We start from the raw sequence: 27,028 nt of genomic DNA, 5'->3' as shown, positions 1-27,028 counted from the left end.
TTTTGGCACCATTTTCCTGGAGATACATGCATCTGCAGTAGAGAGATTGCAGGGGAAATGGCAGAGAAATGTCTCTGGCACCATTTTCCTGGAGATAAGCATATGAACAGTAGATAAATCACAAGGAAAAAATGGCTCTTGAACCATTTTCCTGGAGATATGTGCATGTGCACATTTTGGCACCATTTTCCTTGAGCTAAGCACATGTACAGTAGAGAAATCACAGGGAAAATGTCTCTGGCATCATTTTCCTGGAGATAGGCGCATGTACAGTAGAGAAATCACAGGGAAATAGTTTTGGCACAATTTTCCTGGAGATATGTACATGTACAGTTGAGGTAACACAGGGAAAATGTCTCTGGCACCATTTTCCAGGAGATATGTACATGTGCAGTAGAGATAACACAGGGAAAATGTCTCTGGCACCATTTTCCTGGAGATATGGGCATGTACAGTAGAGAAATCACAGGGAAGTGGCTCTGGCACCATTTTGCTGGAGATATGTGCATGGGCAGTAGAGAAATCACAGGGAAGTGGCTCAGGCACCATTTCCTGGAGATATGTGACTTGGTGCAAGGAAGGTGGCTAACATGGAAATTGCCCATGCCCCTGCAATCCACTGGAAATTGCATTTTGACCTGCAATCCACTCTAATGTAATGGAATACGTTACAATAGCAGTTTTAGTAATTTGATGATTGTTAATTTTTTTACAGTTATATTAGTTGAGGTGACTTTAGAAATCCTATGCTCTCTTATTATATTTGGGTACATTCTTATTTTAATAGAAGGCTTAAAGACTTCCCAAAGAGTAGAACTAATGATTTTTTTTCCATAGATATGAATACATACATTCAGGTTTTTAATTTTGCCCATTTGTCCAAAATTTATATCTAAGCATAAAAATACGTCAAATGTTTAATGCAATTGTTCACTGCAAAAGCTGATCGCCTCTTTCTGTTTTCTCTCTCTCCCCTCTCTCCTCCCGTTTGGCCACATGTCCTGTATTTTCCTCTGCTCGGGCTTCTGGTATTAATCACTGAAAAAGGTAAGACAATTTTATTTTCCAAGCGTTGGTTTTGATTAGATTTTCAAAGTCCAAATCTGAAAAGAAAAAAAAAAAAGCCTGTTCAGAAAGCAGACTCCGGTCCTGGAGGAATGTAACATTGGTTAGTAAATGACCTAGCCATGTTCCCTTGAATGAACCTGCAGCCAAACACTACCTCATTTCTCTGGAACATGGTTTATAGTAGAGAACAGAGTAGATGCACCAGTGAGGTGAATCATTGTGAGAACTGTAGCAAAAAGCATGTGGGATTTCATCTGCAGTGTTACCGTTGTGTGTCATATTTATTCGAAACGTGCCAACATTTCAGTATGTAGATGAGGGCACAGTCTGTACCCGTCACTGATTATAATCCATTGTCTACGCCTTGCGTTTAGAAGCAAAGGATGCCTTGGGGGCAGATAAGTGGTCTCATAGTCTGCAATCAATTTACAATAAAAAATCATGGAAGACATATACTGTAATCATAATCTAAGTCATATGTTTTAGATCTGCAAACTATCTTTAATACCATAACAACTTTATGTAATATTCTGAATACCGTCTTAGGGCAAATCCTAGGTGCCAGGTTTTTTTTTTAATGATCTGTCCCCTTTACTAAGCCGTGTCTGTTGTCTGGTCTGCAGGGATTGCAGGGGTTTTATTGTAAATAGACAATTTAGCTAATGCCGTTCTACTGTTGCCCAAGCTGCTTTGCCCTCGTTATACAGGAGTTACAGGACTGGACTGTGCATTTTAATGGAGGGAGCGCTTTAATACTACTATTATTATTGTAAGGTGTATTAATACACGTAGCTTGTGAGGAGGGGGAGGGGCGTATTTGCAACATTGTGCTACCCCAGAAATGCCTCATAAACATGAATGTACAGTTGGCGCGTCTATAATGGGTGCCGGATGTATGGTGCAGTACTCAGCACACCATAGTTGCCTACCCTCCTACATTCTGCAGAAGACTCCCGGAGATAGCAGCAATCTCCCTCATTAGTCTAGCAATCTCCCTCATGTCATCTAGTCCACATTACACTGTTAAATATTTTGGGATAAAAGAAATAAGACAGATACATTTACATTGAATCATCTGCACCATTTCCTAGCACTTTACCAAGTATAGTAACGGCTTTGGGGTTCATCTACATTTGGTTATAATTCAGTTTAAATTACACACCCACGCTGCTAGGTGCCACGTTCACTATTTCTTTTCACAATCTCTCCATATATGGAACTAGACACGCCCTGTGGGTGGAGCATGATGTGCAAAATTCTTATTACCATCTATAATCTCCCTGAAACTAGTTTTCAAAAGTAGGCAAGTATGCAGCACACCCATGTTTGCAGCATCTGCAGCAGTACACAATTCCAATGGTGGGGTGGCATTTTCACAGTAATTTGTGCATGCGCCCCAGAGACATATGCATGTGCAGTAGGAAAATGGCTTGTAACATGCTCGATCGTAATCTACCCGCAGACGTGGTATGCACAGTAGGAGAATCGCTGGTAATATTGCTGATGCACCATCTCTCTGGAAACATGGCTGCTAATAGGGTTGCCACTCCACCTCCCCAGAGACATCTGTATGTGCAGTAGGAAAATGGCTGATAATATGGCTGCCACTCCATCTTCCATAAACAAGTGCATGCGTGGTAGGAAAATGGCTGGTAATATTGCTGCCACTCCATCTTCCTGGAGACATGCTAATGTGCTGTACAAAATTGACTGGTAATATGCTGCCACTCCATCTCCCACAGACATGCACATGTGCATTAGGAAATGGCTGGTAATATGCTCCTAATCCATCTCCCCATAGACATGCATATGTACAGAAGGAAAATGGCGGTAATATGGCAACCAAGCCCCAGAGACATACGTGGTAGTTAATTGGCTGGTAATATGGCTGCTATGCCATCTCCCCAGAGACATGTACATGTGCAGTACAAAAATGGCTGCCGCACCATCTCTCTGGAGACAGGCTCAGTAGTAAAATGGCTGTTAATATGGCTGCCAAGCCTCCTCCCGGAGACATGTACACATGCAGTAGGAAAATGGCAGGTAATATGGCTGCCACATCATTTCTCCAGAGGCAATCTCATCAGTAATGCAATGTTGGCAAGAGAGGAGGTGACTATGACGTACACTGCATACAGGGGGCCCCCTACTATCTTATTACACCCCTGCACATGTAAGTTTGACATGTAAATGTGCGAACAATGTTCACATGAGCATTATCACACGTCAGTCTTTTAAATGTATGACTCTGAATGGTGGCTATTTATACTCTGGCAGACTGAAGTGTTAACTCTGCTTTGACTAGCTGAGAACTGTACATTAATAATATTGGACCTGTATAATTATTTCTTTATAAGGGGATAAGGAAGGTTGGTTTTGGCCTGCAGTTTAGAGTAATGCACTTCATTTAAATTCCGAGCACTCGAAGAACATGCACATGATCTCATCTAGAGTTAGATCAGCAGACGGGAAGTATCTGTTTCTCTAGACGACCTCTGGTTAAAACATTAGGAGAAAGAAGTGTAATTGCCATGCAGTTGGCCATAACAGCCAAATGCTAATAAAACATTTCTTGAACGCTCAGTTGTGTTTTGAGATGGCTGCTGCTAGTGCAGTATGGAAATAGGTGAAATATAAAAAGACAGTGCGCAGTTCATCGCCACTTTTTGCAGTAGACGTTCTAGGGCATTCTCGTCTTTACGATTTTTACACATATCCTGAGACAATTAGCGAAGGTAAATCCTGGTTGTTGTTTACTAAAGAAAAATAAAGTGCATTCAAATTTCTATAGCAGTTTTTTTTTGCAAGTCATTTTTTATTACCTTTTTTTGCAGACTGTGGCACGAAAAACTCACATGTGTAATGAGAAGTATAAAAGAGGATAATTAAAACACTTGGCACGGTAAACTAGTTAGAATCATCACCAACATTCATTATATAAATCAGAATCAGCTTTATTGGCCAGGTGTACTTGCGTATACCACAAATTGGATTTGGATTGCTGTGCAACAGCCAGTTCGGTAACAGTTAAACAGTTAAGGTGGCCATACACACGCAGATTTATCTGCAGATCTGTCTGGTTGGAACAAAAACCTGGTTATGGATGAGAGCAAATGACAGTTGACCATTTTCTTGGAAATGCTGGAAAACTGACAAACTGTCACTCATCCATAACCATGTTTTTGTTCCAACCAGCCAGATCTGCAGATAAATCTTACTAGTGTATGGGCACCTTTACAGTATAGATATACACAACACATACAGGTATACGCTAGATTTACCCTAGCGGTTATAGACACAGCAAACATATTTGCAGAGCTGTACAGCGCCTAGGCAGCCATTAGATGCGCCACTGGTCGTAATAATATAAGCAGAGACAGTACAGTTACCACACAGGGAACATATATTCATGGAGTGGCGGCTGGGGGGGGAGAGTCAGTGAGGTCGGGGGCGAGAGCAGGCAAATAGGGAATAAATAGCAAATATTTAGCCCAGAACCATGTTGGAAAGCACATGAGGTAAAAAGAGAAGGCACAAGAAATAAGGTACAGTAGGGTAAGAAGAGATACCAGAAGAGGAAGAGACAGACCATTCTGTATCAGACTGATATGTGACAGTACAAAAAAACAAATGATAGGTAATACGTCGGGCGATGCTTCCTTAAATCACTATCCCCGAAGTTACACCTTTACTTCATAACACAAGACTGGACAAAATTGAGATATAGATAAATGGCGCAATTGGATACTTGAAATTTTTACGTTCAGTGTCTTCCTTAACGACATGTGGTTGTTCTCAACAGGCATTGATCACCAAGCTGTGGTATTCAGAAAGTGCCAAATGAAAAAAAAAATATATAAACAATAATAAGAATTAGAGTTCCTTTTGTGTGTCTCTTAATATAAATAATTGAATAAGTGACTTTTTGAATAAGTGATTGAATAAGTCACTTATTCAATTATTTATATTAAGAGACACACACAAGGAACTCTAATTCTTATTATTGTTTATTTGTTTTTTTTCATTTGGCACTTGCTGAATACCACGGCTTGGTGATCAATGCCTGTTGAGAACGACCACATTTTGTTAAGGAAGACACTGAACGTAAAAATGTCAAGTATCCAATTGCGCCATTTATCTATATCCCAATTTTGTCCAGTGATATGTGACAGTACCTAGGATAGAAAAAATATAACAAACAAAAAAAAAGGAATGAGCCTCTGATAAGTTACTAATAGACTTGCATTTTGGCAGGTTCAGTAAACTCCAACCAGCCAAGACAAATTACTGACTAATCCCTGAGCTTATCAGTGGAATAAAGGATAATTTCATCCATTGATCTATATAGTTCTAGTCTGAAATCAGTCCTTAAGGGTTTGGGGACAAGATGATCTCCAACGCTCCAGGATTACAGCTTTCAATGCAACATATCAAATATTTTATGAGCAATCGTTTGTAAGCAGATATGGGTAGAGACATCTTGTTCAGGAGCCAAAACTTTGGGCCTTCTGGAACCTCATCACCCAATCTCCCCTTGCAAAAGAGATCACCCCATCCCAGAGGGTCTTCAAGGATATTACATAGAGGGGGTTTTCTGTGTCCCTGCCACGCCTTCAACAGCTTGCAGAGACCCCTAGTAACATTTTGGAGAACATGTTGAGGCATCTAAGTGAATAGTATATTGCATGAACACCAACAGGAAACTTCAAAGATGGAGGCCCACTGAGCATCATTATAACTAGTCCTAAAGCCGGGTACACACTAGATGATGGCAACACAGGATCTGGTATAAATTAGCCAGAAAAGAGGTGCAGGTGTTTGAGATGCTTTGCCAAGCAGCGGTGCACTAAAGCAGGGTTGTCACACCCATACAAAGTATACAGAAGAAAGAAGGGATTTTGTGCTCCGCGCTAACTTATTGAATATCAATTATAACCAATAGCAATTTTATGGGAAATAGTAATTAATATTTATTGAACAGGTATTGCCTGCCATGGTTTCCTCCAGCTCACTGAATGGTATTAGTAACCAGTCTAGAACACTACATGATAATAGAATTCAGAGATATTGGTTACATATATTTTGCGCAAAATTATGTGTATGCCCCCAAGCCAACGTCAAGGCTTCTCTGTATATTGGGGGTCCCTAGCGCTATATCTAGGTGCAGGGTGCGGTACCCCCCAAAAAAAGCATAAGAAAGTAAGAACAGAGTAGCACACCAGTGAATATACTATAGTGCTAATGCAGATTAGTGAATGGAAGCCAAAGCTATAGTGAGACAGAGATTAAAAAAAAAAAATGTAATTAAAATATTAAAGAAAGTGTTAGTGAGGGGTAAAAAAGTTCTAAGTGTTAATAGAATGTAAGGGCGTGCCACACTAGAGCCACCCAGCCCAACCAGTCCAGGGGCACCGCACCCCACACCACCGTTACCCTAAATTGGGTCTACGATTAGCCAGCAAGGAGCCACATGATAATGGCTCCTTACTTAAATATATCTAAACTAAGAGCTACCTACCTTGGAGCAACCCCATAATACTCCATGTGGCATATCAGGACCTGCATCTCCGCCTAATACAGGCTCCTTTCGGCCTCTCACAACATACATATAGATAGTGGCAGGTGCTCAGTTAGCTTAGTAATACCATTCAGTGAGCTGGGTGAAACCATGTATTTTTTACTTACTCAGTATTACCCCTCCTTTCCATGCACCTGAGTGGTATTACTAAGCTAATTGAGCACCTGCCAGTATCTATACATAACAGAAGTATGTAGGCCATGGTGATGTCATAGGCTCCCTGAACCCCCTGAAGAGTGAAGTAGTGGATTCTTCTGAGCACGTGTGTGCAGTGCATGGGAGCAGTGTGCATGTGCCACTTCCTAGAACAGAGCAGGCAGCATCGGGGCATGCAGAAGGTACTTGGGGAATGCTCTTGGCAGTGTAATCACTGGCAACAGCTGCCTCTGTTCAAGTCTGGTTATATATAATGTGTGTGTATATATATATATATATATATATATATATATATATATATATAAACAAACAAGTAATTATTATTCTATGCTGTCAAATTTATAGAAGTTAAATCAAATGCAGTTTATTATGAGGGAATGGGCCTCAGGAAACATGCGGTTTATGCATTTTAGAGATCAGCAAGAGGTATGGCGATAACTTCAGCAATTTCTAACTGATGAGTTGAGAGCTCTTCTTTGGATGATGGTAAATGCTTCTGCCTAGGTAGAAAAACATCAGGTTTATTGGTTAAGTGGCAGTAGAAACACCTAGTGTTTTGCAGAAAATGCACGGCAATTGAAATGATTGGTCTGTGCGTCATCTTCTTGTATTACAGAATCACACTCTCCTATGGGTCACTGTGGGAAGATTTTATTCCTCTTCCCAGCTAAGCACCCTCGCTCACAAATTCTTTGTACGGATCTTCTGTCTTCTAAGCGATCATTGATCCACGGATTCTATTGTACAGATCTATTTAAAACTTTCAGTGCCATCATTTTCTATGTGCCATTACCCAACTATCACCTACCCAATATATTTTCATATGCAAATAAAACACAATCATGTATACAGTATATAAGTCACTGGAATCTGCTGCAGTACGTAGATAACAAGAAGCAGAGCTGAATGAACGCCCAGAGGTCTGTTGCAGTAAAGGAAGCCTGCTCCTAATTGGATGGTCTCAGAATTATTCCAGTCAGGGACGGGCTGTAATTTTTATCAGTGCCTCAGACCACAAAGCTTTCAGACATCTCTTTTGAAGCGTTCTACAGAAGCCGCTAATAGAGTACATGGGACAGACACATTTCATAGGACAGCTATCTCTCCCTTTGGTGTGCTAGTAGCAATATCACTCCCTCAATCCACACGCTGCAGAACATTGCCGCTAATTATCTCTCTATTAGCTGACGGGCTCAGAATGTGAACCATGACAGCCCCAAACTCATGGGCCTTACACACGTAGCGATATATAGGCATTTTCTGAGCGATGTTACTTAATTTAACTACATCGTTCAGAAAATGCCCCTACATCACTGTGTGTGTGTGTGTGTGTGTAGGGGCCAGGGATTAATAACCAGCGTTTGTCAGGGCCAGTGTTCTCACCGGAAAAGATCACTCTAGAATCACTCAGAACGCTCATCTATACACATTGCTAAGTGTGTAGGCCCCATTATACAAATCTGAAATGAAGATATGACTTGAGTGTATCAGATGGGGGGGGGGGGGGGGGGGGAGAAAGTATTGCCTCTTCCAGCTCTAACCAATACATTTATCAAATGCAGAGGAATACATAACTCTGAGGCAAGCGGATTTACAATAGAAACCAATCCCAGCCCCCTCCCACCTCCCTGATTTGCATAGGATCACACCCACATAGCAATGGCGGAGCAATGGTCTCCCAGCCAGGTGCATCTCTTCTGCAAGAAAGGTTGGTTCAAAAACAAAACAGTATTGTACAATATACAGCACATTATTTATCAATATCAACAGTCACACGGACATAAAAGGAAACAAAATGTTACATGGGTAGAACTCCTGAGCCACCCACAACCCATCCAACAACCTATAGGACAGGGACATGTCTCCCAGCTTGTCACACACTAATACTTTAAAATAATTATCCCTATCTAACCCTACCCAACTGCACCCTAGCAGCGTACGTGCCTTCGCCTTCCATTACAGTATCTTTATCTGACTTATGTATAACCTAGGTGACCATTTCTTGATTATACATTGCTACCTGGAGTGCAGGACTTTGGTAGGACACTTTGGATTTAAACACCAATAATCTATTAAAAAAGCATGTTGCTTTGAAGTATTAATTACAGCAAATTGTTGATGATATTTTGTAAAACATAAGAGCAAGCAATAAAAACAAGGTTTAGGGAAGAAAGTGACGATGAGCATCGGCTAGCTACTAATACTCATTAATGTATTGTGAAACGGCTCGGAGTAGAGGAAGATTATGCAGATCCGCGCCCAGGCTGGCAGGAAGTGTCTTGAGAATGATATGCTGCAGAAAAAGCTTCATCTAGAAAGAGGCCACTGGTGACCTTTTATTGGGTTGTCCTCGGGATGTCCATTACGTAAAGGAGTGGAGACAGGTCTCTTACCACATGGGAAATTAATGTGCACATAGATGGCTTCTAGGCATGAAGTGTTCCCACATTTGCATTGGTAATGATATTGGGACCTCATGAATTTTACATTAAAACTTCGATATTGCTAAGAAATGCACAGAAAAATAATGTGATTCCTGGTGCGCACTGCAGAAATAGACCTTGCATCCTGCTTTATAAAATCCCCTTGATGTATTGTTAGACAGCCACAACTCATGCAGCCCCGGGCATGGGTTTCACCAGTAATCCATTAGGGGGAAATAAAAATGTTGTTTTGGTAATTCGCATTTTCCACGGTTTGTAGAAAATAGTTTAATGAAATAACGAGATAAGTTTTGGGTATGTAAAGCCAAAGCCAGGAATGTTGTGGAAAGCATTGAGCAAGCTCCGCATTAAAGTTAATATGCTCATTAGTTTTGTTTAATGGAAGAAATTCAGCATAATGCAATCCCTTGTCTTCAAAATCACCTCTCCTGTAAAGAGCCAATGCTGTATGTAAAGTCCTGGGTGGTGCACATGTATTCATCTGCATACATATATACGGTACATCTGTGCAAAAGCGCACCCAGTGGGACATAGGCATACAAGCAAGCGGAAAATGGTATATGTAAATAAGACATATTGGGGCAGATGTATTAAGCTTCAACAAGAGAAAAATCCAAGTGTGATAAGGAGAGATAAACGTCCAGCCAATCACCTGCTAACTGCCATGTTGCAGGCTGTGTTTAAAAAAAGTCAATAAGGAGCTGATTGGCTGGACATTTATCTCTCCTTATCACCCTGGCATTTATCTCTTGTTAAGGATTAATACATCTGCCCCAATATATGTATAGTTACAGTACTGCACACATCATAAATGTACCACCTCCTGAGGCATTTGCTTAGCTGCTGCGTACACAAATGCAGCAGCTGTGCTACTAGATCCATTTCCATTGTGTACATGGGTAGTTTCGTCCATGGTTAGAATGGCTGAAGCTGTGAAATAAAAACACTTGAAATTATTATTTTCAGCCTTGTATCGTTATACCCCTTACCCCATGACAGGTGTGATATGACTCAGACTACAGTGAGAATAGCCAATGGGATCCTGGGGGCGGGGTTATAATCAGCCTTATCCTTGAAAATCGACTCTAAATAATGGGCCTAAACCAAGGTGCATGCAATAACGATATCAAATGCAGTGGAGCGGTTTTTGTTTTGTCTCTGGGCATGGGACAAAGCTGCACCGAGCAAGCACCGCCTCAATTATTTACGCACACAATAGTTATTTACAAGTACGGGACAAATAGTATACGTATGGTGAAGGTAAAAGGGAGTGGCTGCAAAGAATGCAGGACTGTTTTCTGGGTGTTTCCTAGTCAGCCACTGAGAATTTGTCTGCAGCTGTTGATTCCCTGACTTCTTAGGTGAATCGCTCAGTCTGCGATGGGTCATATGGTGCTACCAATGTGAGGCAGATGCTCTCTCTTGTGTACATCAGCGGCGGGTATGAGATGTGCATCTTTTGCCCAAGAAGGTGACTGAGCACTAAGCATGTTTTTGCCGGTCCCTTGCAGGTGAAATTGCAGAGTGGTACACTACTGTGTCAGGCCTTGTGTACTGCGCAGGGTCTCCCAAATATGTGAGCAGCTCAGAATACTACTGTCTTCTCAAACAGAGGGAGTGAAATAAAAAGTGCAAACACATAAGTACTTATCTATATCCACACAAAGAGCCCTGTTGGTGTCATCAGTTCTCACCAGGTGTAAATCACTGGAACCACAGCAGGCAAACAAGGCTAATGCTTATGAGGTGTATACATTTACAGATGTAGCCCCTGCCATCCTTGGCCGGGGCTCGCCAGCCCCTCCCCGCTGGAGAGCGCCGGCGGACAGGGGCTACACTGAACTGGGATGCGCGTGCGCTCACACGCACTCGCGTCCCAGTCTCTTGGCGGCGACGCTGCGTGTTCTTGCCCGTCTCCGCTTCAGGGAGATGGGCATGGTTAGGGGGGCGCTCAGGGAGGCGAGAGGTACTTGCGGCGGCGACGGCGGGGGTGGTGGCAGGGACCGGAGGCATGCTCCGTTGCCAGGGGGCGATCGAGCGTCTAGTGCGTGCGCGCCGTCTGGCGGGAATGGTGCAATGACGGGGCTGGCGATAGAAATGCCAGCTCTGCAAAGATGGGCCAAGCCCCATCTGTATATTATAAATGACGAACAAATCCTCCCAATCAAGTAGAACAAATGTCTACCATACATCACAAATAACTGCTGAAATATCACTATTTCTCACGTGCTATATTAATCACATATTTACCTTTTAGTTATTATAATTGTTGCACTATACTTTTATATAATGATGTCCTTTTCCAATCTACAGTTCTGTATAAAAACTGATATCAATGTTATTCGCTAACAATGCTGTGCGAGTGTGTGTGTATAATATTATATGCTTTGTCTACTGCTGGAAGAAATAACCTGCGCTGCGCTTGTGGGATTGAAATATTTAAATCAGCTGCAGAGGACACAGCGTGTAAACCGTAGCCTCACACACCAACGCTTCCCCAAATTACAATACAGGCGTCTGGTTGATGCATTGCTTCTCTTATTGGCAGATTAATCCACTCGTCATTCCTGGTATCACTGGAGTGCAAGGATTATTACGTACGCTATTGCTGACCCATTTTAATGGGATCAAGAACAATATATGTTCAGTAGGTAAAAGGACTTCATCTTGCGGCAATAAAGCACAGAGTGTAATTTATAGAGGCTTCTCTCAGGTGTTTTTGTGCTCAATGAGCACTGCATGTTTCTAAGGTCACATGTAAAACTACAGCAAATGTTTCCTCTAGACTAGCATTGCATATTATTATTCTTATTATCAATAATAATAATAATAATAATAATAATAATGATAATAATAATAATATAACATGTAATAGAGGGTACACACTGCGAGATATGAACAATTTTTTCTTTCGATTTTTGCTTCAATAAGCAAAAGTAAATCGAATGGGTTTTTCTACATTGGATGCAGATTCAATCCCGATTCGTGCTTCCATGTAGGGTAAATCAAATAGAAAAAAGTCTTGGAAGGCGAGACTATCTAGTGAAAATCTAATAGTAGATACTGCGCATCTAATGTGTTCACTGCAGCATTCGATTCGATGTCCATCTCCTGCCTGAAGCCAGTGTTGGTCTAGTAGCAAATCGAATGCACATCGAATGGAAAACCGAATAGAAAATAGTGGAAATCAAAAAGGAATAGAAAAAACTTCAGAGCAGGTTGAATAGTCCAAATCTAATAGATATCGAATCGTACAAGGAATGAACCTGTGTGTACTGTATGCACCATTAGACTCCTGCTTATGTACTGAAATCAAGGCTAGATTAACACTAGTAGTGGGTACACACAGTGCGGTTTTGCTTGTGATTCGATCCCGATTCAATTGGGATTGAATCGGGATCAAATTGAATGGTACACAAAATGCATTTGATGTGACTACGTAGTACAGATCTGTACTACGGATGGAGCCGGCCTCTTCCATCCAGGGGCTGGCAGTTGGATCGCCAACTGCCAGCCGCCGGAAGGGTACGTGCGCGCATCCCCTTCTAACGGAGCCCCGCCACCGGTCCCTGTCACCCACCTCCCCGCTCCCTCCCTGCCTGTTTCCCTGAAGCGGAGATGAGCAGGGTTCGCGCCCCACGCAGCACGGTAACTGGGATGCGTGTGCATTTGGGATGCTCCCGCTTCCCAGTCAGATGGAGCACCATCTCGCCCGCGGGGGCAATCTGGCGAGCCCCGGCGCTGGCTAAGAGGTGCTCCATCTATAGTCTTGCCTGAAAATACTATTTTTCTGTTCATTTTACACTACACGGGAGCAAGCAACGGGATTGAATCTGCATCGAATCTGCATGTAGAAAAACCATTCGATGCCCATTCGATTTTTTATTCGATTTTGCTTCTATAAGCAAAATTGAATAGAAAAATAGTGCATATCTCACCGTGTGTACCCTCTATTAGGCAGATTGAGTGTCCACTCCAGGCCTCCACTTAAAAATAGTCCCATATTTTGATGAGCAGCCATCAACTGACCGCACGGTCATTCATAAATTACTGAATTTCTATTTTTTCTTTTACCTAGCACAGTGATGCAATGTTTGTATTTGTGCATATTTAGAGAGACACTGGGACACATAGCTTAGGGGATGTACACGCCCACATGACACTAAGGTTCTTGATCATTTTCAGCACCAAGCCCATGTGGCCCTATGGAATTTACGATGAATTTTAAGCAGTTGTTCACCTATTGGGGTTTATTCTGATTCCCTCTAATGGACAAAACCATGTGCACTGCAGGTGGGGCTGATGTAACATGTGCAGAGAGAGTTAGATTTGGGTGGGGGGTGTACTTCAAACTGATATCTATATTGCAGTGTAAAAATAAAGCAGCCAGTATTTACCCTGCACAGAAACAATAAAAAAACACAAATGTAACTCTCTGCACATGTTACATCTACCCCACCTGCAGTGCACATGGTTTTGTCCATTTGAGAGTGATTGTGCCTTTCCGAGTGAATCAGAATAACCCCCATTGTGTGCATGCTGTGAAAGCCTGCCTCATTAAAGTCACTATCTCCTAGCATTCTGCATTCTCATAATATAGACTTTCAGCTAAATAATCCCCTATGCTGCACCTCAGTGATTCTGCACGGTGGTGCTGGTGGTGGGGGGTTGTTGGGGGCAATTAATTTGTTCGCAAGACAGGCTATGTGCCGTATGTGCCAGCAGATCAGCGTGTGATCACTTGGAGTGACAGAACATCACAGGTAGAATATTATTCCTTTTACCTGTCACCCTCACTGCCATGAATTGCCATGAATAGAGATTCGGCTTTCAAATGACACATTAACCCCTTACTGCTAACTTGTCATTTGCACATCACACGTCTCTTCTACTTGTGATGCGTGTGCTGGATTTCCTTTAAATGATTTGACTTGCGACTCTATGGGGGAATCCAATTACCTGCAAACAGCTTTTGAGTTGCTGTTGAAATTGGAAGTAAAGTCCTCATGCGATTTGACATGCGGCCTGATGCCTCAAAATCAGATTAAAGGGGCCAAAATCACACTAGTGGATGGGCACCTTAAGGGGTACACATTTTTAAATTAATTTTTTAAATGGTAGTAAATGTGTGATATATCCCTGGATGCCCAACATTGACTAAGATTGATTATAATTGAACTGAAATTAATAAAAATCTATAAATAAAAAACCAAAACCAACCAATATACCCCTAAAAAATTATAAAAAGGATATGTGCATATACATTTTATGGGCCCTTGGTATCATTACTAGGATTTGGATGCATTCCTACTGTCACTTACTCTATTTTCCGCTGAGGGTGGGGGATGGAGTCACAGTGGAGGGGAGGGAAGCAGCAGGGCACAGCAGAGAGGGGGCCGGGCCAGGCTGGGCAGGGGCGGAGACTTTTCGATAAATAGGCAGTGGGTGACATGGCAGTGGGTGACAGGGAGAGGTAGGGGGTTACAGGGAGTGGCGAGGAAAAACAGTAGGTGACAGGAAGAGGCGGGTGACAGGGGCAGAGGCACAAGAGATTGTACATGTCTATTTTATACATCTCGACACCTCTTCTGTGCGTGCCTGTCACAGCTGCTGCATGATAATTGACTTACAGATGTTGCTGCCATACACCTACTTACATGAAGGTTTTCATATTGTCATTTTATTTGTATAATATAAAGAAAAATATCATAATATTGTCCTGATGAAATATTATCCAATGCAGCCATTATTTCCATGGTGATATGTTTTATGTCCTTGACACATTCTTTATATAGCAGTTACCTTTTATGCTCACTTAGTTTCTATTAATAGATCTCTACCTTGACAGTGTGTTAAATGTTGCTGGCCACAGTGGGCAATGTATAACAGTGAGGGTGCTGGGGTGGTTACACGTAACTACTGGGTGTTTAGTAACCCTTGTTTCACAAACCTTAGAGAATGTGTAAAGGATGTCATCATTCTCAATTTCCTTGTTTCACTTCTCTCTCATACCACACTTGCCTGCCCTGCTGAAGTAAAGCCTATTTATTATCAAAGTGAAATGATATTAGATACAAGGTATCATACAGAATAGTATCTGAAATAGTTTACATAAACCAATTTAGATTAAATGTTTATTTTTTTTTTATTAAATTTGTTTATTCATTTTCAGCATTTTTACAAGATAACACACAGATATGAATATATATATATATATATTCGGGCTTTAAGTGCAAAATATTACAACAGTTAACAGACAGTTATCAATGCAGTAAAAATCACACCTTTCCATATACAAATTATTACACCATCTATTTACTTTCAATAATTAATCTTCTATTGGTTTATATCTATACTATAATGTCTCTTATGTTTTGACTGTTTGTTAACCGTATGCTTTTAATCTTTTCGGCCCATACACTTCCAAACAGTGAACCCATAACATGACGAACATACAACAATAGACAAGGAAATTTCAAACTCCTACCCTAGGGCAGTGAGTGGATTTATAGGAGGGGTGGGGAAAAGATCTATATCCAAGGGGGGGGACTGGGTTGCTCGTTGTTCTTTAGAGCTTGCGTTTCCTTTATCTGATTATATCTGCGTATGTAGCTCCCTTTTATATTAAAACCAATAACCTTCTATCAGTGTGGTTATGAAAGGGAGTTCATAATAACTTTTCAGCAAATATCCACATCAAATAGTGTTTAAAATTACCCTTTGGGGAATGATGGCTGGTTATCAAAATAATCTCTCTATTTTTCTTAATCCTCCCCTTTTCCTCTTTCTCTTCAATCCTCTATCTTTTTAACCCTAATATCCCCCTCTATTTACAGTATTATTCGACTTTTATGCCTTTATTATAAGCCAGACCTCCTGATTACTATCACTTTTCCCCTCCCAAAACCCGTAAAAATCCCAACAAGAACCCACATACAGACTACACATAGACAAAACACTTAGCTGCTCCTCCTTCTCTCTCCCTTTTGGTCACCGAGTAATGTCCATCACGAGGTAGCTACATTACCTATGAGGCAGGTTAACATACTCAGCATATTTTTATATAATCTATTAATACTTATATCTTAATGATTCTTTTTCATCTCTGGTAGAGTCCCTTCTAACTAATTGATATTACTTCTAATATATTTATAAGACCTGAATTCGTCCCATAGAGTCACTAATCGTAGATTGGAGAGGACAGGAATAGAGCATACCATACAGTTATTGGGGGAAGGGAAATGTGAGGGGGGGGGGGGGGGGGAAGGAGTGGTGTTTCCATGATCCCGACTATTCTATTCAATTGGTCTCCGCCGCCTAAACTAAGCTTCTCTATTTAAGTTCTCCCTGCCCTTTTGGTCATATCAAATTATAGAGTTGTGGAATTCTGCCCACGGCGTCCATACTTCCCTAAACAGATCCATTTTCTCCTCTACCATGGCTGCTAAATATTCCATTTGATAAAGATGCCACACCGTCTCCTTAATTGCTGGCATAGATGGAACCCTATTTGATTTCCAATGAGTAGCTATTTTTATTTTCACAGCACTCAATATAAACCATATTAGTTTTTGGGACGTTGTTATAATCCCTGGAATTTTTAAAGGGAGCAGTACATATTCAGGAGACTTAGGGATCTCTATATTTGTAATTTGCTTAATTAAATCTAGTACTAATTTCCAGGTTTGTTGAATTTGTGGGCATGTCCAAAAGATATGTGAGAGATCCCCTCTATTCCCGCAACCACGCCAGCATAGGTCGCTGGCCCCAGTGTATATATGACTTAATCTATTTGGGGTCAAATACCAGCGAGAATATATCTTATAAGAGTTTTCTCTATAACGAATTGACTGGGATACTGATATCAGATTTTTTCTGATCCTCCCCCAATCTTCTAGGGCTAGTTGTTTCCCAAACTCTGACTCCCATATCAATTCCTGTGGGAGGCGCTCCTCTTTATGGTACTTTAATAGTATTTGGTACACAGTTGAAATAATACCCTTAAATGTTGCCCTTTTCAAGCATAGTACCTCAACTACCGTATTAACTTGGTTCTTTCTCGCCTGCTGTGAGTGGGAGAGAAAGCTATTTATCTGGCAATATTGATAAACGCTTCTAGGCGGAATGTTGAATTTTAGTGCTATTTCTGAAAACGGCGGGAGTCTACCTGACATTTCTAGTTCGTTTAGGAATAATATATTTGTTTTTGACCAGTTTTTTTTAAAGGATAATTCTTTACTTACTGGGAATTGGGGATTGTCCCACATTGGTAAGAGAGCATTAGGAGTGTTTATGATCTTATATTCTTTAGTTATTTTATCCCAAAGGGACAGAGAGAATTCAATTACTGGGTGAGCTTTTTCCCTGATAGGTCTGTTGCTTTTCGGCACCCAGAGTAGCGTGGATATAGTTGATATATTCCCTAGTTGCGCCTCTAGTTTGACCCATCTGTGTGTTTCTTTATTTGAGTGCCACATCACTAGTTGTGATATTTGGGCTGCATAGAAGTAAAGTTTAAAGTTAGGTACCCCCAGCCCACCTTCCCTGGTGCCGTTCTGTAATGTCTTAAAACGAACCCGTGGTCTTTTCCCTGACCATAAAAAGTGGGAGGTAATGCTATGTAGGTTTTTAAAGACCAGGGGGGGGACTCTAATAGGGAGGGCTTGAAATACATATAGCAAACGTGGGAGGACGTTCATCTTCAAAACGTTAGCTCTTCCCGTCCACGAAATATGAATTTTGGCCCAGCCTTTTATATCGTTTGAGATCTCATTCAGTAATTTAGGATAGTTGGCATCATATAACTTATGATAATTTCTTGTAATATTGATGCCCAAATATTTCAGGTGACTGTTTCTCCACTTACATGAAAAAGTGGTGGCCAAGTTTTCCTTTAAACTTGGAGGAAGGTGGAGGTCCAGAATTTCGGTTTTTGCTGAATTCATCTTGAAATTCGAGATCACCCCAAATTCTAGGGTAGTCTGGAATACTTTATTCACTGACTTCAGCGGGTCCGATAATGTTAGCAAGATATCATCCGCGTATAACGCGATCTTATATTCCTCTGACCCGATCCTGATACCTCCAATTTCCTTCTCATTTCTAATTTTAGCCGCCAAGGGTTCAATCATGAGTGCAAAGATCATGGGCGACAATGGGCACCCTTGTCTAGTTCCGTTATTAATTCTAAAGGGGGATGAGTTATTGCCATTTATCGAAACCACTGCCATGGGATTTTTATATAAAGCTTGAATTCCCTGTAGAAAACGCCCACAAATTCCAAATCTAGGGAGTAGCAGATCCATATACCTCCATGAAACCCTGTCAAAGGCCTTCTCCGCGTCTAGGCCCATGACAAGGGCTGGGGTTTGTGTTATATTAATAGCTGAAATGGTGTCCACTACTCGCCTGATATTTTCAAAGGCCTGTCTATTCGGTATAAAACCCACCTGATCCGGGTGGACTAGTGAATCTATCACTTTTGCCAAACGATTTGCCATAACTTTAGCAAAAAGTTTAAGGTCGGTATTAAGCAAAGAAATAGGGCGATAGTTACTACATACTGTGGGGTCACGGTCTGGCTTGGGAATCACTATTATTTCGGCTAATGTTGTCGCCTGATCCAGGGGATGTCCCTCTAGGATCGAGTCAAAAAACGTTTTTATCTGTGGGGCCAAAATTTTACAAAATTTTTTATAATATATGGCTGAAAATCCATCGGGACCTGGGGCCGATGCGTTTTTTAAAGTTTTAATGGTGGCTTCGATTTCCACTAGCGAGATTGGTGCCTCTAATATTTCAATTTGAGGCTCCGTTAACGACGGCAAATTACAAGACTCCATAAACTCCTTAAATCTCACTTCTGTTTCAGCTTTACTAAGTACATTGGGAATATTATATAAATTATAATAATAATCTCTAAATGTCTGCGATATTCCCCGTGGATCGCAGGGAATATAGAATGTTTCTATCTGTTTGTTTATGTATCCTTGAAATATAGGCATACGAAGAAGTAAGTAGAGTAGAGTAGACTATGCACTTAACTGAATAGACCTCAATGCTGTGAGTTGCCAGTGTTCACATCATGATACTGTCAACTCATTGGGTGTTCCTATAGACACTCAAGAGTATTTGTTTATATAAATAGACACTAGACAGTAAATTTACTAAGATGCTAGAGTTCTATTCAGTGGCGTAGCTATAGCTCCGCAGCCCCCGCGGTGGAGGGGAGGCGCAGAGAACCTGTGGGCGCCGGGGATCTGCGGGGCTATAGCTACCACTTACTCGCTGCTGTCCGGCCACATCTGCCTGTCACGGTCCTGTATCTCCCGGCGCCGGCTCCTGCTGCTATAATGAAAACGGACTCATAGAAAATGGCTGCCCCCATATACTGCAGACAGTTTTCTGTCTGCAGTATGGGGGCAGCCATTTTCTAAGAGTCCGTTTTCATTATAGCAGCAGGAGCCGGCGCCGGGAGATACGGGACAGTGACAGGCAGATGCGGCCGGACAGGTACGTCGAGGGGAGGGAGGGAGGGGGCCGAGGGGAGGGGGGCGCCGAAAAATATGCGGCGGGGGGGGGCGACAATTAGGTAGTTACGCCACTGGTTCTATTTCACATGTGATGTTGCTGTGGGCAACCAATCAGAATCGACTTCTTATTTAATTCATTCATTCACAGAGCCCTCTAATGTCATATGGTATACACTAGCTGTGATGGCCTTCAGTCTTACATGGAGCAGCCTGGGAACAGGTTGACATGCAGATAGGTCAACATGAGTTTACGTCGACATGAGTTTAGGTCGATATGCAGTAAGGTCGGCAAGACTTAGGTCGACATGGGTTAGGTCGACAGGGTCATTAGGTCGACATCAGTTAGATCGACATGGGGTTTTCACTTTTTTCTGAGCCGACATGTGCCGACAGGCAGTATTTCATGCCCTACCATCCACTAGGGCATGGTGGGACAATAAAATAGTGTGAGGAGCGTAGCGAGGCACCGTGCCCAAAGCATGGCGAGCGCAGCAAGCCATGCGAGGGGACGTGGTGGTACGTGTTGGTGTCCATGTCGACACAACATGTGCCGTCGGGCGGTATTTCATGCCCTACTGTGGACATAACTAGGACATAATGGTAAAAAAAAAATGACAAAAAAAAATTACAAAAATTTTAATAAATAAAACCATGTAGACTTTTTCACTGTCGACCTTACCCATGTTTGTTAATTCCTTTACCCCTAAAGATGTGCGAGACTCGTATATATAAATAAAAAGAGATTAGGATGAGTCCCACAAGTCAAAAACTCAGGAGTGATGACAATGAGAAGAAACAAAGTGAAATTGTAAATAATGATACGGATTGTTTTTGCTGTTGTTTACCCAGGGCTCAGTTATACTGCTTTCACATTGCAGAAATGGGTAATGACACGGTATTCTTAAATGGGACTTTAAAACGGGTCTGAGCCTTGAGACCTTTCACATTGCAGGTGAAACCCGTTTTAAAAATCATTTAATACCATTAAAAATTCAACCCGTTTAACCCCCAAGGGACACGTTTCAAGCCATTGAAATAGAGCCATTCACACTGCCTAAAAAACGGCTTTAAAACGTGTAGGACTCTGCTTTTTAACCGTGTTGAAATACCGGTTATCTTTAACCGGTAAATCAACTTTGGCACTTTCACATTGCAGCCTTAAACGTTTTAAAATGGGAAAAAAACGGCAATATACCGGTTTAAAAGTGCGATGTGAAAGGGGTATTATTTCATAAAATGTCTAGGATTATTTCTGTGCAAGGTCATTCATGTGTCAATAAAGTGTAACAGTTTAACTCTAATAGGATTTATATGTTTTGGGCAGTGGCGTAGCTACGTTTTGGGCGTTAGGGGGGGGCGCCCATACCCACCCCCCGCCGCCGCCCCGTCAAGCACCCCCCCCCCGGCCGCCCCGTTGCCCCGCCGCCCCGCCGCCTATGCTAACCCCCTCCCCCGCAGTCTTACCTATCGCGCTGCGCTGGTCCCGGCCGCTCCGTTCTTCTGCTGAGGACCACCACAAAATGGCCGCCCCCATACAGCAGACAGTTTCAGAGAACAGTGTGCTAGATGGGGGCGGCCATTTTGTGGTGGTCCTCATCAGAAGAACGGAGCCGCCGGGACCAGCGAGATACGTAAGTCTGCGGGGGATGGGGGGGTAACTATAGCACCGCAGCCCCCCGGCGCCCCCACATGCACAGCGCCCCCCCGCGGTGGCGGGAGCTGCGGTGCTATAGTTACGCCCCTGGTTTTGTTTTTGTTTTTTGTGGCAAATGCTGGATTTTTAACTGCTGTTATATGGAGTACAACTTAGCTTAAGGTGTAGTTTACTGCATACAATCCAGCTACTGCCAATGTCATTGAAAATGGTGTTATTATTAGTGATTATACTTCAATAAATGAGATACCATTTTAAGGATGAATTTCTCAGCGTCTGACGAATTGTTCGTTTAGATTGCTCATGGCATTGTTTGTTTAAAATCAAATTTAAAAATGTAATTTTGGCCCTAGAGTTCTTTCCCTGGATGCGTCAATACGGCATGGCTAAAATTACCCGTTTTGCTCGGCTACTCGAAATTGCTGCAAAGGAACCGGTTCTTTTTTCATCCTATAACAAACCACCAACCTCGCTATAAAATGAATCGTACTTTATTCGTATGCAAATTTTTCACACGGGCCACCTAGTTTGTTTATACTCCTGTACAGTGGCTATACTTCCAAATAATGGCAGTTTGCAACACTACCTATCCTTGACTCAACTTTGATTTTGCAGTTATTCACCTTGTGCACTAAGAATATCAAGTGTCTAGGGAAGTGGAAGTTGTAGTATAGTCAAGGACTACTGTAGTATAACAGAACAACTGCTTTTAGCATTATTTCAGCGGTAAGAGATGCTGACAACCTGTAGAGCCGTTTGTGAGTGCACTTTCACTGTAAGTATACTTTGTTTATTGTGTTTGCATTTTTTTTTCACCCTCAAAGAAAATTACAGTATATTGCCATAAAGCCAAAGAAACGAAAGCATCCAGAATGAATTTATAGAATCATTTCTGTAGAAATATGTCGGTAGTTTTTCTCAACCTTGAACACAACATTTTTTTCTAGAAACTATTTTTTTTTTCAGTATTATACCACGGTTGCTTACCCTCCCGGAATGGCCGGGAGGATCCCGAAAATCGGGTCCCCCTCCTGGCCCCCCGGAAAGGTGGGCGACTCTCCCGGATTCTGGGGGACCCCCACGCCACCCCCGATTGCGGCGTCTTTCCCCTGACCTCTGCATTTAAATGCAGCAATCCGTGGTTCTCAGAGGAGGGGGCGGAGCTAAAATGTCCACAATCGCATAATTTCAGCCCCATCCCCCTCCACAGAGATCCGTGAATTGGGGCATTTTACATCATGGGGCGGAGCTTAATGACATCACGCTCAAGCCCCGCCCCTGAACTGCAGCTGGAAGTCTCCTCTCCGGGCTTCTCCCGGAGAGGAGACTGATAAAGCCGGCAACCCTGTATTATACCTTATATTTGCCTTTCGCTGCTCCTAATTGCTGCCTACATCTGGAAATGTGTATTACAGTAGCTAGCCTTTTATAATAATTTTAGCATAAAGCGTGTTTATTTGTAAAATAAAAAGAAACACTGCTTGCAAATAATGCCCTGCACCAGATAATAAGCGTATGTGTGTTGGGCTTTTCTGCCTGGAATCACAGGGTTGTTCTACTGGTGGCATATTAATGGGCATTACTTTTGCCGCTTTGTGTGCTTGCTTATTACCGGTCTTTTCCTGCTGGTTTATTATAGGATTTTACTGCGCTGATGGCATGTTAATAGTCATTCCTGTTACTAATAATATTAGCCGCTGCTACACTTGTATGTATTACTGGGCAGAAACCACCGTGCCTTATGTTTATTACTGGCCACTACTCGATTCCTGCATACAGTGCCACATGAAAATAGCAAAGTGTTTCTGCAGGAAAGCTTTAACAGGCAGCACTCAAAATAATATGTCCAAAAAGTTGCCATGCACAATCCATATAGTAATATAGATAAACAAGCACTGGGACTGATTCAAACCAGTTAGCCAGGCTGAGTAAACTCGCAACCTAGAGAACAGGTAAACGCCGCCTACCCCCCACCTCTGAATGGTCCCCACTCCTTCCTCCATGGTTGGAAACATGAAGAACCAACTGTACCTATCCTTTGCTCCAGGCACCGATAACACAATAACAACCTTAACTGGCTGCCTAGCTGAGCTCCAGGAGTGGATGAGTGCCAGTTGGCTGAGACTTAACCCAGATAAAACAGAAGTCCTGATGATAAATCACAGGACAAGACGGCAGCATAGCCAACTGACAGGTCTTAAGCTGGGGGGCACAGCACTAAAAAACTCTGATCATGTGTGGAATCTTGGTGTTGTCCTGGATAGTGGCCTGACACTTAAACATCAGGTGTCAGCCACAATCAAATCCTCATTCTTTCATCTGAGAAACATAGCCAGAATCAAGCATTTAATTCCCTCAGAAGACCTTCCTAAAGTCATACATGCATTTATATCATCACGACTAGACTACTGCAATGCTCTCTACCTGGGTCTTCCAGCAAAAGAATTGCACCGCTTGCAGCTGGTACAAAATGCAGCCGCCAGACTATTAACTAACCAGCCCCGCTCCTGCCACATAACTCCCATTCTCTACGCCCTTCACTGGCTACCTGTAAAATGGCGAATCGTTTTCAAGATTGGCTTACTCACTTTCAAGGCCCTACATGACCAGGGCCCAAGGTACCTGCAACAGCTGCTGATCCCTTACTGTCCTACTCGATTACTACGATCCATTGAAGAAGGACTACTAACAGTACCCAGAATCTCCCTGAATTCATCTGGGGGTCGAGCTTTCAACTTTGCTGCTCCAACTCTGTGGAACTCTCTTCCTCGCACAGTGCGAGAAGCGCCCACTATAGAATCCTTTAAAAATAGACTAAAGACATACTTATTTACTCAAGCATTTCACTGACATCTACTGTTAAGCTTGTTTTGTATTTCGAGCTGTAAAGACAATGTGTGAAGCACTTTGAGTCCTATTGGGAGAAAAGTGCTATATAAATATCATTATTATTATTATTAAGAACCAGCCTTACTGGCATGTGCAACCACAGGAAATTCAGTGGAAGTGGTGTAACAGTGTCAGGTCACAGTGCTCCTTCGTGGCTTTTTCCACCCACCAGTGACATAAACTACCTTCCACTAAACGAAACACAGAAATTTGGCCATCTGGATAACTGTTTGTAGGATGCTGGGGCACAAGCCCCAATTTCAGTTTGAGCCTGTAACTTCTGGGACTGTAAACCTAGACCTTTTTTTGAAAGACTTATGTGGTCTATATGTGGCTTCGAAATGATGTGTTATATTGTCCACCTCTCTGCTCCTAAGCATATTTTGTTGATAGGAGGTTGCGTCATATTCGTGTAGTCCTTAACATATATGAACAAACATTAAGCGTTAGTTCTGATCTGACACAAAGCCATGTTTTGCTTAACTCTCACACAGAAATGAATGAAAGGAAAAGGAAGAATTTCAAACAATGCTTTACAAGTGCTGCAGTGCAAAGGCAGTACATATCCCCGTCTCATTGCAATCCGTGTCACATTCTATAGATGTTGCTAAGTAATAGACTTGCCCTGATGCCAAACATCCTGTTTCTTGTGTAGCAGATGAAATTGTCAGAACAGAGGCCTCTGTTTTCTTCTTATTGTTTCCCTGCTAGAGAAGTCATATACGTGCAATATGAAATGGATGAGTAGTTCAGGGAAGATGTGGAACTACAGTACCATTGGGGCAGCAGGTGCTTGGCTGGGGGGAGCAAAATTTGTAGTTACACGGTCACCACTGCTTCAATATGGGCCTCTGAGGTCTAAGGGTCCCACTAATACCCCGGTTACCCTGTTCCTGTTAACCATTGTTTTTCCCTGTCACACTCTGCCTCCTGCTGCCTCTCTCTGTCACACTTTGCCTCACACTGCCTCTCCCTGTCACACTCTGCCTCCCCCGTCACACTCTGCCTCCCCGTCACAATCTGCCTCCCGCTGCCTCTCCCTGTCACACTCTGCCCCCCGCTGCCTCTCCGTCACACTCTGCCTCCCGCTGTCTCTCTCTGTCACACTCTGCCTCCCACTGCCTCTCCCTGTCACACTCTGCCTCCCCCGTCACACTCTGCCTCCCATTGCCTCCCCTGTCACACTCTGCCTCCCGCTGCCTCTCCCTGTCACACTCTGCCTCCCGCTGCCTCACCCTGTCACACTCTGCCTCCCTCTGTCACACTCTGCCTCCCGCTGCCTGTCCCTGTCACACTCTGCCTCCCGCTGTCACACTCTGCCTCCCGCTGCCTCTCTCTGTCACACTCTGCCTCCCGCTGTCTCTGCCTATCAAACTCTGCCTCCCGCTGCCTCTCCCTGTCACACTCTGCCTCCCACTGCCTCTCCCTGCCACACTCTGCCTCCCCTTGCCTTTTCCTGTCACCCACTGCAGTGCTGCATATTGGGATGGGGTGGAGGAGGAGCGGGGTCCGAATTATATTTTTGCACCTGGGCTCACCACCACCAAGTTCCACCACTGGCCCAGGAACAATCTCATGTACATGTGTATATATATGTATATATATATATATATATATATATATATATATATATATATATATATATATATATATATATAAGTCCCAGTCTTTCTGGACGATAGGAGTAATATAGGGCAGTCTCCAATCCTGTGGTTAATCAGAAAGCCCAGCACTTCACTCATAAGTCGGCTGCTCCACTCAATTGAACCCGAAGGTTCTCCTGAATCCAATCAGGTTGTAGGTATCTAGAAAGACAGTGTGGGCGCTCCAATAGTGCAAATTACCAATTTTTATGGAAAAACAATTTATTAAAAGCACGGTACAAGGCAACAGATGGGATCACGTACCACAAGCGGCGGCTCACAAATTGCCGCAGGTTGACAGCATAGGAATAGTATTTTTCAATACAGCAGGGTAATCCTTCCCCGTCGGCTCACGATCACAGTCACGTTGATGCTAGGCCACGCCCCTACGCGTTTCGTCACGATAGACTTCGTCAGCCCTCTGTGGAAATTAAAGATAGTACTATACAGTTTACATAGAAAATTACATTAGCAGATGCCTTTTATCATTTCTCTTCAATACAGTAGAGTAGCTACCATGCTGCAGACCCCGTAGCTGCTTGGGGGAGCGAGCGCCAGCGGGCTTGTGGTGGGCGCCGCCGGTGTCTATTAGGCGGCAGAAGCAGGGAGGGTGGCTCCAGTGGTGCACACTGCACAAACTCCGGGAGCCATTACTGTTACAGGGCTTTGGGGCTTAAATATGGCACCCTGGCTCCCCTGCTGTGCGCCGCTCACCGACAACTGCAGTACAAAGACTCTTGGACCTTTTCCCACCCACTTCGAGGTTCCTCTGACAGCGGAGGCGGGGTGAATGCTGATTACATCACAAATGCTGCAGCCTGCAAGAGGACCCATATGGACACAGATAAGTGACACAGGAATGAAGAGGGGTGAGGGGATGTGTACTGTTTCATAGTGTATAAGGCGCAGTATGGGGGGGGGGGGGGGAGCCAGACGATATTTTGGCTGGGGGGAGTAAATTTGTAGTTACACGTCACCACTGCTTCAATATTTGCTCTATGCAGCCTTCCTGTTTGTCTATTCAAGTAAGATCAGTACTAATATGTACTGGGGGGAGCTATTGC

The 27,028-nt window shown here is 42.9% G+C and overlaps 1 protein-coding gene across 8 annotated transcripts in view; it reads left to right on the top strand.

Annotated features, from left to right (window-relative positions):
• NCAM1 (neural cell adhesion molecule 1) overlaps positions 1-27,028 on the top strand; it is a 310,177-nt gene that overhangs the window by 105,701 nt on the left and 177,448 nt on the right. The window lies entirely within an intron of this gene.

This window comes from Crinia signifera, chromosome 19 (genome assembly GCF_055691185.1).
Source record: "Crinia signifera chromosome 19, ASM5569118v1, whole genome shotgun sequence".
NCBI classification, from domain to species: Eukaryota; Metazoa; Chordata; class Amphibia; order Anura; family Myobatrachidae; genus Crinia; species Crinia signifera.
The sequence above is the reverse complement of the archived record's forward strand: the minus strand, read 5'-3'. Positions and strand labels throughout refer to the sequence as shown.